The 12,101-nt window shown below is 39.5% G+C and overlaps 1 protein-coding gene across 1 annotated transcript in view; it reads right to left on the bottom strand.

Moving 5' to 3' along the window:
* LOC115192088 (opsin-5-like) overlaps positions 1–8,332 on the bottom strand; it is a 41,610-nt gene extending 33,278 nt beyond the window's left edge. The window contains exon 1 of the mRNA XM_029750209.1: positions 7,998–8,332. The gene's annotated coding sequence lies outside the window, so the exon portion shown is untranslated. The remainder of the gene's footprint in view (positions 1–7,997) is intronic.
* Positions 8,333–12,101: the final 3,769 nt, after the last annotated feature.

The following is a 12,101-nucleotide window of genomic DNA, read 5'->3' as shown; positions in this document are numbered from 1 at the left end:
TACTGTCCTTGGCTATCTCTCCCTCCACACACTGCACCATCTCACCTAGGGTGACCACGTCCCGCATTTGATCAACAAATTCAAACAACAACAAAAAGGTTGATTTGTTCCATATTTCAGTCTGACATTCCAGCAAAGAGGAAGAGGCGAAACCTGTCCAAAATAAGCCCAATGCATTTGAACTGGCTTATTTTGGACCTAAGCTGGTCGACTGCCTTCCCGCCTTTGGGATAACAACTCCCATTGTTAGGGCGGAAGCATGAGCAACTCGTCATCTTGTCTCTTTTTGCAGTCATGTTGCGCTTTTGACAAGATTTACAGTATATCAAAAGGATGTGGTACTGGAGATGTTAAACACTTATCCAATCGTTGTTGAGATCTGATATTCAGCGCAGCTTAAGGTGAGACGTAGGCCAATGTCATTTCGTCAACCAATCACTGTCAAATCCTTTTGGTTTAAATTCCAGCTAAACTTGGAGAGAGGGCAGTTAACTACCTACAAAAAGCTGCTTCTGATGAAGATCTACAAAGTAAGTAAATAGCCATATTAGACTGAATGATATAACATAATTTCGTTAAACGTGTGAGGCGCTCCATGCTTATTAGTTGCTCATTCAACATATTTTCTGCTACTTCTCTCAATTCAATTTTCAAAGTCTTCCTTCCTTACTTTTGTACATTCCCTGAGACCAACCAGAAATGTTTCCTTGGCCAACTATTCCCAAAGTTTCATAAAAAGTCACACATTTGGTCTCTCGTTTCTGCATGACCAAATTTTGCACGAGGCAAAGGAGTAACCTACAGGCACACATAACTTAGCTTGTTCAGTGGATTGGGAGGGGGATTTATGTGTGTGTGTGGGGGGGGGCGATGACTGGAAATCACTACTAGATTTATCGTGAGAAGAAGCACATAACTTTACAGAGAGACCAATGGTACCATTTCAATGTTCTTTAGTGTTTTAGTCACACTGTTTTGAGTTCAAAGGCAGAAACTACACAGAAATACTCACAAACCAGACAAAAGATCACACACACATGCACACACACAAACACAGTAATTTCTGAAAACAAAGAATCCCAATTTTCTGGTGGTCATACAGGGACTCACTGCTGGGACTCGTGAGTCATCCTTTTAACAAGCACACAAACACGCACACACACACAGATACACACACGCAGAGATACACAGATACACACACAATCAAACACTATAATCCTTTAGTGAAATCCCTTTCTGCTGGCCAGTAGGGCCTTCAGCAAGGAGGCACACTGTAGCCCTTAAGGCGCCCGCATGCTTTCATCAAAAACAGTTACTGCATATATTATGACGACATTTTGGTCTTCGTTTTGGTCTTCCATAAGGGTTTTTTCAGCGGTTTGTGCACACAAAAAATGTTCTGGAGGCAAGCCAAAGTTCGGTAGTGGAAGTCTAAGCCCCTTCGTCGGTGATTGGGCAACAGTAGGGATTCTTCAATTAAGTGTTTGTTGTCATTCAATGAGAGGTGCCTCGTTTTCATGCACATTGTTTCACTTGAGAAATACTTCACCAAACATCTTAATCACCTGCAAAAACATAAAATGTATTACAGATTTCTTGAGTTATCTCTGAATTTCAGTCAGATTTAAGTCAGGACTGAGTCAGGACTGAGACTGGAACATTCAGAAACCCTCAAAACCTATTGGAAAGCCATTCTGGTGTGTCTCTGCCATTAAAATCTGTTTAATTGACCCGGTGAAAAATGAAACTCTATCCCAGGGTTAGGTATTTAGAAGACTGAGGCAGGGTTTCCACTAACTTTTTATCTGAGCTTTGTTCCTTCCATATTTATATCCTGACAAACTCCCCAGATCCTGACAGTGACAAGCATATACCCGTAACATGATGCTGCCACCACAATACAGGGTTATGTAAATCGGTAGGGATAAAAAATTTATTTAATTTTAATGCAGCAAAATGTGATGACTGTGCATGCGGTGTGTAGACTTTCACTAGGCACTGTATGTGTGGACTGGGGAGTTTGTTTGTTGTGGCCAGAATCGGTGCAGTGAATCCTATGGCAGACACCCCCAACCTCTAAAGTGTGGCTCAGCTAAGAGAACGAGCAGCCAGCCAGGCAATTCTGAGTGTAATGAACATGATGTGAGACAGAGTTCTGGTTTCAAGCGCAGGGCGCAGCAGGTGTTTATTAGCAAAGGACCACAGGAGGAGGCAGGTAGCTGGGTCCAGGGGCAGGCAGAAGGTCATACACAGGGGGTCCAAAACAGTAACAGAACAGGCAGGGAATAGGCAAAAAGGCATTGTTAGTGAGGATGGCCAAAAACTACGATACTAATTTGGAAATGACCAGCGCTCCGAGTAGTACATGTAACAAAACAAACAATACCTCACAATGATGGGGTGCAATGAACTGAACTAAATAGTGTGTGTAAATGACATACAGGTGTGTGAACAGGTGATCAGAATTCAGGTGATTGGGATCTGGAGAGTGAGCTGCGTTCAGGGGATCTATGTGTTTGAGGGTGTGAGTTGGAAGCAGACGTTACACTTAGTGGCACTTCTGCCTTCAAAATCTAATTCACCTCAGAAAGCATACCTCCATTTACAAGTCAGACATGAAAAAATGTCAACTTTTGCTTTAACTCTGAAGGCCAGGTGCAAGCAAATCTTTCCCTCGACGTGTTGAAACAATATTACACACCCCACAATAGTTTGTTTGTTTTCAAAGCCCTTCAACAAAGTCTAAAATCTGAAACAGAAAAAGAATAAGTCTGACATTTTCTCTCAAAGAAGATGTGAGTAGAATATTATTTTTTCTATGCTCTAGGTTTCCAGTAGTGCAGTTTTGATGCAATTATTGCCTAAGCCTAGGTACCAGACTCTCCATGTAAAACAAGACCAAATGTTCTTCAGAGTACTAAAACTAACAGAAGTTTGTGACATTGGGTGCTGTAGGTGTCCTTGGAAGGCAGGCAGTGTGCAAATGCATTCCAGATTCAAGTCAGCCACAGTAGCCTGCAGGGGGTGGGAGCACCTGCCTAAAGTTATTTGCTATATTTAATTTCAGGAGCACCTTTAGGGGTTACTACCAGTAGCAGATTATCATGACTTTCCCCAACCAAAAAAGTCTGCCTACCGTCTGCCAATCAAGAGTAAAACACTGGCAGGTCCTACAACTTGAGTATTTCTGACAAGGGACACCACAAAACACCACACAATATAATGAATTAGAAAGGGATGTGTACAAAGGGTGTGTAGACTTTCACTAGGCACTGTGTGTGTGGACTGGGGAGTTTGATATACAGTACCACACATACAGTATATTATGTATAATATGGTACTTGGAAAATGTAGGTTTATTTGAAAAATTGATGAGCAGTCCATGCCAGAAGAGTCTGACTCTGAACAGCAGGACTTCTACTATAGTTCGCAATGTTAAGGAAGAAATTCCAATGAACATATTCAAAGGAGAAAACATAAAGATAAAGAACTGTACATGACCTTGAAAAGTGGTAGCAGAATCTAGCAAAATCCCCCAAATTAGTGACACATTCACTATGACAGCAAATACATAATTCTTCAGGGGAATAATACATCTCTTGAGCTGAAGTTACAGGTGATTGTTGGTATTCAACAAAATAATCAGGACTGTATGCTTGACGTTTAATCAAACCCAGTGAATTGCATGATGAAGTATTGACTGTGATGTACTTTGAGAATTCTGTCATACATCAGAATTCTCAAAGTACATCCGAGACACACCATTTAAGTAACCATCTGTCTTATGTACCCATACCAAACGTGACATATCGTACTAAATGGAGTGTCTTGGATTTACTTACAGAATAATACGAAATGTTCTGAGACCAGGTTGCTGTCTATGGGGACAAACATCTATAGCCGTCCACAGCATGCATACTGTTGACAACTTTGACTGCTAAACTACTGCAGATGGGAGCTTTTATATAGAGGTTAGAGATAGAGTGTGGGGGCAAGTTGCCACAGGGATTATGGATTTCAATGCAAGATTTTTCAGAAGGAGTCTCTGTGCAGTTTGATTGAGGACACCATAGCAGCAGAAACCCAATCAACTTGATATTGTGGTCTAACGACGTCTCGTCTAATGATCCTCTGTGGAGATGGATTATCATCGATTATCTACAACTTGGTCTTTCGACAAGAACAACAAGAGGAGAAACATACCTGATAGGGCTCCATTTGAATGAGGAAGACTTCAGAACATGACGTTTCTGAATGTTTACTGTGACTGATGCAGCAATCTGAAAGTACAATGACTACACTTCCACCTTCCCTTTGGTGCTTTTGCAGGTGTACATAAAGGGCAGAACTAAACACAGGGGAGACATCAGAGGAGGCTGGTGAGGGGAGGATGGATCATAATAATGGATGGAATGGAGTAAATGGAATTGTATCAAACACATGGAAAACCAGATGTTTGATACCATTCCCTTTATTCTGTTCCAGACATTACTATGAGCCTGTCCTCTACATTTAAAGTGCCACCAGCCACAAGAGTGAGAAATGTGTTTGATATGCAAATAGGATATTTGATTCAAGTTCACTGGACCCTTCGCTGGAGCAATTGCATTGGAAATGAAATGTTGTGCAGTCACAAATGTAATTGTCCTGTGTTTTAAATATATTTCCACACTATGAGGTAGGAATAATACTGTGACCTTATGAAAATGTTTTTTTATGCCCTTTCTGTGTAATAGCTGTTTGAAAAGACCGCCTGAAATTTCAGCCTGTTTTGGTGGGATGAAGTTTCGGCCTGCCTGGTGACATCACAGGACAATAAATCAGTTAATAGACCAATAAGAAAGAGTTTTACCCTCCACATTAAGACCACTCCAAGAAAATCCGAGCAAAAATTTGTGCTTGAGAAATGTCTCTTTGCTAAGAAGTAAATTGTTTTTCTTTTTGACCATTTTAATGGAAGACAATCAAGGTAAGGTATTGAATTGTTACCCAGAAGTGATTTGATATTGAGATAAAGACCTTTAAAATATGTAAAGATAATATATCCACATCTCACTATTACTATATTGTTACAAACAATGCAACTTCCATGGACCAGCTATTTCCTGAAAATAAACAAATGAGCATATTTAATCAGATTTGTGTCTGTGGCCACAGCTGATATACAGTACCAGTCAAAAGTTTGGACACACCAACTCATTCAAGGGTTTTTCTTTATTTGTACTATTTTCTACATTGTAGAATAGTGGTGAAGCCATCAAAACCATGAAGTAACACATATGGGATCATGTAGTAAACAAAAACAAAATATATTTGAAATGTAAGATTTTTCAAAGTAGCCAGCCTTTGCCTTTAACACTTTTTTGCTTACTGTGATTCCATATGTGTTATTTCATAGCTTTGATAACTTCACTATTATTTTACAATGTAGAAAATAGTAAAAATAAAGAAAAACCTGTGAATAAGTAGTTGCGTCCAAACTTTTGACTGATCCTGTATATATAGTGCTGTTTTGATTATCTCCAAATATGATGCTGCAGTTCTGCATCAACTTTCCCTCCAGAGTCATATGTGCACAGCAGACATCATACAGCTACTTTAAGAGTAGGTCTTCCACCTGCAATGTATTATGAATGCATGCATTATATATAACACTACGTAAAATGTACCGTACAGCAATAACCTGTGTGCACGCGTCGTAACGCATTATGTACACCAGACGCGCATGTGTTTTCCATTGCACATTTGGTGTCTAGTCCGCATTTTCGATACTTAATGCACATGTGCTTCGCAAGGCTGCAGAATGGAGAAGGTTGTTTTCGCCGTCTCTGGGTTTCCTTCCGTGTTCGACCAAAGCGCAGATTGCTATCGGGACCGCTATGCTAAAAATACTGCATGGAGACACATCGCCAATACGATTGGATTACATGGTCAGTTGATTGTTAAATAATTAGCTGGAAAGTGGAAGCTATGTGCTGGTAATTTCTTAGCTAAACTATCTAGCAAAGTGGTTAGCTTTGTAGTTAGATAGTTAACTAGCTTGACTGTTTATGAACTTCCGTTTGTACCACTGCACGGTAAAGCGACGCACACATTTAAAATATTGAACGCATGCGGTACACAACGCACCGCAGCCTAGTGCGGCATCCCCAACACAGCTTTGCGGACTGCTCCATTGACAATGAATGACTTCCATCTGAACACAGAGTTTAACACATCTGGTGGACATGAGGCTTAAGCCTTGTACACCAACTGTGTCAAACTGTATGCGTTCTGGCGGAAATTAATTTCAATGAGAGGCAATCCGCACCACTACGACTCATCTGCTGGAATATGTTGTGGTGTGTGGCATGTGTTGGATTTTGCCAATTTGTGCCTTTGCCGAGTGTTATCAGAATCGGACGTAGATAGACAACCGAATACGGTGCTAATGTGTAGGGGGAATATTTTTGTTGTGATGCTGCACATGGATTTTCAGGTGTACCCACTTTTCTTTCTACAAAAAAAAGGTAATTTTGTCAGCAAGACAGATCAATTAATTTGAGTGTAGACCTAATGACAATCGCAGAATGTTATTACACGTTTTGGTGTTTTGTAACAGATGTCTCTCCAGTCAACAAATGACAGGTGTAACAGTATAGCTTCCGTCCCTCTCCTCGCCCCAAACTGGGCTTGAACCAGGGACCCTCTGCACACACCAACAAAAGCCGCGGCCCTTGCAAAGGAAGGGGAATAACTAATTCAGGTCTCAGAGCGAGTGACGTCACCAGATTGAAACGCTATTAGCGCGCACCACCGCTAACTAACTATCAATTTCACATCGGTTACACAGGTGCACAGTGCACTGTTTGGATTCTGGAATTGTTTTGGAGTGGCGGAACATGCCCAGGTAACTTACTTCTTGAAGTGATTTATTTGACAATCAGATGAAAACATCATAACTGGTTGTGTTCATGCCACATGAAAAAGGTAAAACTTTTTTACCGTTAAATTACATGTTTACTATTAGGCCCAGAAATTGTTTTCGTGGACACATAGGAGGTCCCGTGAAAAAATAGAGACCTCTGAATGTCACTGTATAATTTGTACTCTGCTTATTTTGAATGCACTATACCCCCAGCGTGCAATGCAGGATAAGCATCTGTGGACTCATAAATGCTGTTTGTTGTATAATTGATTATATTAAGTTTTTTGAACTAATTAGAAATCCATTACAGAAAGTTGTAAATATATTAATGAGGAGTTTATGAATAGGCTATTAACCGTCCTAACCCCATCGACTTTACAAGAAAAATAAACTGGTATAATTCAGTGGTATCCATTATCAGCCTTACTCCTCTATTCATGATTTCATTAACATATGCATGATTACATAAATCACAACCCACTGGGCACAGACTTCAGTTCAATGTCAAGTTTTGATTTACATTTGGTTGCGTTTTCAATTAACGTGTATTCAAGTGAAATAAACAAAACATGCCACATGTCATTGGATTTAAGTTAAAAGTTGGGTAAAAAAATAGACAATATGAATTTAAGATGATGACCTTTTAGTAAATCCAATCAGTTCTCCACGTTGATTCAACGTCATCACATTGATTGTTTTGGTTGAAATTACGTTGAGTCGAGTCGACCAGTTTTTGCCCATTGGGAAGGGATTCTACTGGTACTATAGTAGCCTATACAATGCGTTGTTGGCTCTCCTATGACTGATTTACCAAAAATATCTGCAGAAGGGATAATGATGTAGCCTATAATAAAGACTAAATCGATGCAACACATTCCCGCTTCTTGAAAGCGCATTGAGCGAGGTTTGTATACTGTCCAACATTGTTACGAGAAACAAACTGAATAGCCTACATTGCACATTCATGTCAATATTTTTTCAACTTTTGTTTTGAAAATAAATCTAAGTCTTCCACAAAGACTCACAATAATGATAGTATAATATAGAATAATAATAGCAATGTGAGTGAGTCTTAGTAGAAATGACTTGCCTTTACAAGTCTTCAGTCATCCCCGGTAGTTCCGTTCACTTTCCGCCAAAATAATACTGTCCAACTGCCTCCCGCAAAATTCAAAATAAAGAACCGACAATCAACTGTAGCAAATACTTTGTACGTGTTCTTGTGATAGTACACCCGTTGGACAGAGAGTGCACTCGGTGTAACAGCCTGTTTTCTTCACAGCCTGTTCGTCCTGGTGGGGGATTCTCAGTAGAGCGCTTTGGTGATGCGCGGCGCCTCCAAACTACCGCTGCGAGTAAATCAACCACAGCTGAATCATTGCGTTCAGTCGTCTACAATAGTGTCATGTGTTGACTTCATTACGGAATTAAACACATCCCACCTAGAGTGTAAAAACAGAAAACCTCGCAGCCTCCTCTTTGGATGCCACTGAAATCCATAACCATAACGGGATAAAATAGGACGTCATCAGGCTTATTCTCCATATAATCCAAATAAGTGAATCAGGTTGCAGTCGAAGAGTTTGATTCGCGTTCGTTAGTCTCGGAGTGAGTGGAGTATGCAAACTATGGCGCATACTTGAATGCACACTGGAGCCTATTCATTGTATAATGGATTGAGCACCACCCATCTTAATCAGGCAATGTAATGTAAAGCAGACAGCAGGCTACATGAAGCTGCCAGATGTGGAGGGGTACGTGCCATAGGTGCTCATATAAGCTATTGCTAGGAGGCTGTAGAAATAGGGATGCATGGAGCTCACTTGACCCATTTCTTACATTTTGTAAATAATCATATCAACCAAGTTATACTTTAGAAGTTGCACTAAACTCTAGGGAGCCGAGTCTGAAAACATAACCCTTGCATCAAGTAAACAAAAACACATTTATTCAAACTGCCCAGAGCTATCATGGTCTGAGAAGTCACATCTAGGCCTACAACTTGTGGCTTCTGCCAACTGCACTCTGCTCCAAAAAAAAAAAAAACATGCATGCAGAAAAAACAATTTCAATTGAATGCTTAGCAGATAAGGACAAAGAAATGAAAGAGAGAGAGCCTTCCTTAATCCCCTTCTGGGATGTAACTGAGTAAGTCATTTTCACAATGTTGTATCACTCAGAATTACTCAACCCTCCTTATGGCGTAGGCCTATAACAGCGCAAACTGTATGGCTCAATGTTTCCCCTTATTTGTCTGTTTGTGAATCAAGCATGTGAAGTGGCGTATGGGGAAATCTTAACATATCTCCAGTGTCCTCTGGGTTATGTTTGTAGCACCACAGATGCTGCACGTCCTCCTCAGTGGATGGATATGACTCTCGCAAAGACCACGTGGAGCAATAAATAGCACTCGATTTCACATGACCCTTTCAACTGTTGTCAATCTCCTCTGAAAGAATGCTGTCCACTGTGCAGTTAGTGAATGATATCCTGGCATGAAGCACAACAACCAAAGCGGTTACATTGGTTTTACTGTCTGCGCTTCAGTTAATATCCAAAGGATCAGTGGTGGAAAAAGTACTAAATTGTCATATTTGAGTAAAAATAAAGATACCTTTTTATAGAAAATGACTCAAGTAAAAGTGAAAGTAAGCCAGTAAAATACTACTTGAGTAAAAGTCTAAAAGTATTTGGTTTTGATAATACTTAAGTATCAAAAGTAAATGAAATTGAAAAAATGTAGTTAAGTATCAAAGTAGAAGTATAAATCATTTCAAATTCCTTATATTAAGCAAACCAGACAGAACAATTTTCTTGTTTTTTTTTATTGACGGATAGCCAGGGGCACACTCCAACATAATTTACAAACAAAGCATGTGTGTTTAGTGAGTCCACCAGATCAGATGCAGTAGGGATGACCAGGGATGTTCTCTTGATACTTTAAGTATGTGAATTGGACCATTTTCTGTCAATGTTAGGAGTACTTTTGGGTGTCAGGGAAAATGTATGGAGTAAAGAGTAGATTATTTTCTTTAGGAATGTAGTGAAGTAAAAGTTGCCAAAAATATCAATAGTAAAGTACAGATACCTGAAAAAAATACTTAGGTAGTACTTTCAAGTATTTTTACTTAAGTACTTTACACCACTGCAAAGGATAGACCCTATAATGTAAATCAAGTCTGCTTCTCAACACAGATCAAATAAAATGTTATTGGTCGCGTACACATTGTTATTGTGGGTGTAGCAAAATGCTTATGTTCCTAGCTCCAACATTGCAGTAACACCTAACAATACAAAAGAATATATGCAAATCCAAAACCTAAAAAGAAAGGAATTAAGAAATATAGAACAAGCAATGTCAGAGTCCAGAATATAAATATACTTTATGATGATGTGTATAGACATTATATGAACAGAAAAGGTGTGTACAGCAGTAGTTATATAGGCTGAGCCATGAATACAGTAAACATCAGTCTTGTTTCGTCCCTCTCCTCACTCCAACCTGGGTTTGAACCATGGACCCTCTGCACACATCGACTATAGTCACCCTCAAAGCATCGATACCTATCACCCCACAAAAACCGTGGTCCTTGCAGAGCAAGGGGAACAACTACTTTAAGGTCTCAGAGCTAGTGATGTCACCGATTGAAATGCTACTAGCGCACACCGCTAACTACCCATTTCACACTGGTTACATGAACATTTGTGAGAGATCATTTTCTTTACACAGTGTCTTCAGAAAGTATTCACACCTCTTTAACTTTTTCCACATTTTGTTGTTATAGACTGAATTTAAAATTGATTACATTTAGATATTTTTGTCACTGGCCTACACACAATACCCCGTAATGTCAGTGCAATTATGTTTTCATTTTATTTATTTTTTATACAAATTAATAATAATAAAAAAAAGAGTAAAATATTCAACCCCTTTGTTATGGCAAGCCTTAATAATAAGTTCAGGAGTAAACATTTGCTTAACTCTGTCACATAATAAGTTGCATGGACTCACTCTGTGCGCAATAATAGTTTTTAACATGATTTTTGAATTATACCTAATCTCTCTATCTGTGGTCGCAGTGGCGGTTCTAGACCATTTCAACTGGGGAGGGCCAAGCTGGGGCCAGTTGTACTGTTAGAGGGGCCAGTTACATTAGAAGTTATTGTTGTCATATCGTTTTCTTCACCGCATTGCAGGCATCAGCAGGCAAAAGACCATGTTCCGCGTTGCCACTGTCTAATAACGGATGTAAAAAAAGAACGATAGCAAAAATTAGTTATGTAAAAATTATTTCATACTCCACATTTAGGGGGGCCACAAGGGGGTCCAAAATTGTTGTCACAGGGGCACTTGCCCCCCCCCCCCCCAGAACCGCTAGTGAAAGGTCGAGCAGTGAATTAGAAGCACGAAGAACAGGGAGATTTTCCAATGCCTCGCAAAGAAGGGCACCTATTGATAGATGAGTAAAAATGTAAAAAGCAGACATTGAATATCCCTTTGAGCATGGTGAAGTAATTAATTACACTTTGGTTGGTGTATCAATACACCCATTCACTACAAATATACAGGCATCCTTTCTAACTCAGTTGCTGGAGAGGAAGGAAACCACTCAGGGATTTCACCATTATGAGAGTTTAATGGCTGTTTTTTTATTTTTTTATTTATTTCACCTTTATTTAACCAGGTAGGCAAGTTGAGAACAAGTTCTCATTTACAATTGCGACCTGGCCAAGATAAAGCAAAGCAGTTCGACAACATACAAAAACACAGAGTTACACATGGAGTAAAACAACATACAATCAATGATACAGTAGAAAAAAATAAGACTATATACAATGTGAGCAAATGATGTGAGATAAGGGAGGTAAAGGCAAAAAAGGCCATGGTGGCAGAGTAAATAAAGTATAGCAAGTAAAACACTGGAATGGTAGATTTGTTATTTGAAGAAAGTTCAAAGTTAAAATATAAATAATATGGTGCAAAGGAGCAAAATAAATAAAATTAATAAATAAAGTAGGGGAAGAGGTAGTAGTTTGGGCTAAATTATAGATGGGCTATGTACAGGTGCAGTGATCTGGGAGCTGCTCTGATAGCTGGTGCTTAAAGCTAGTGAGGGAGATAAGTGTTTCCAGTTTCAGAGATTTTTGTAGTTCGTTCCAGTCATTGGCAGCAGAGAACTGGAAGGAGAGACAA

This window comes from Salmo trutta, chromosome 1 (genome assembly GCF_901001165.1).
Source record: "Salmo trutta chromosome 1, fSalTru1.1, whole genome shotgun sequence".
Classification (NCBI taxonomy): domain Eukaryota; kingdom Metazoa; phylum Chordata; class Actinopteri; order Salmoniformes; family Salmonidae; genus Salmo; species Salmo trutta.
Note: the sequence above shows the minus strand (reverse complement) of the source record. Positions and strands in the feature narration are given on the sequence as shown.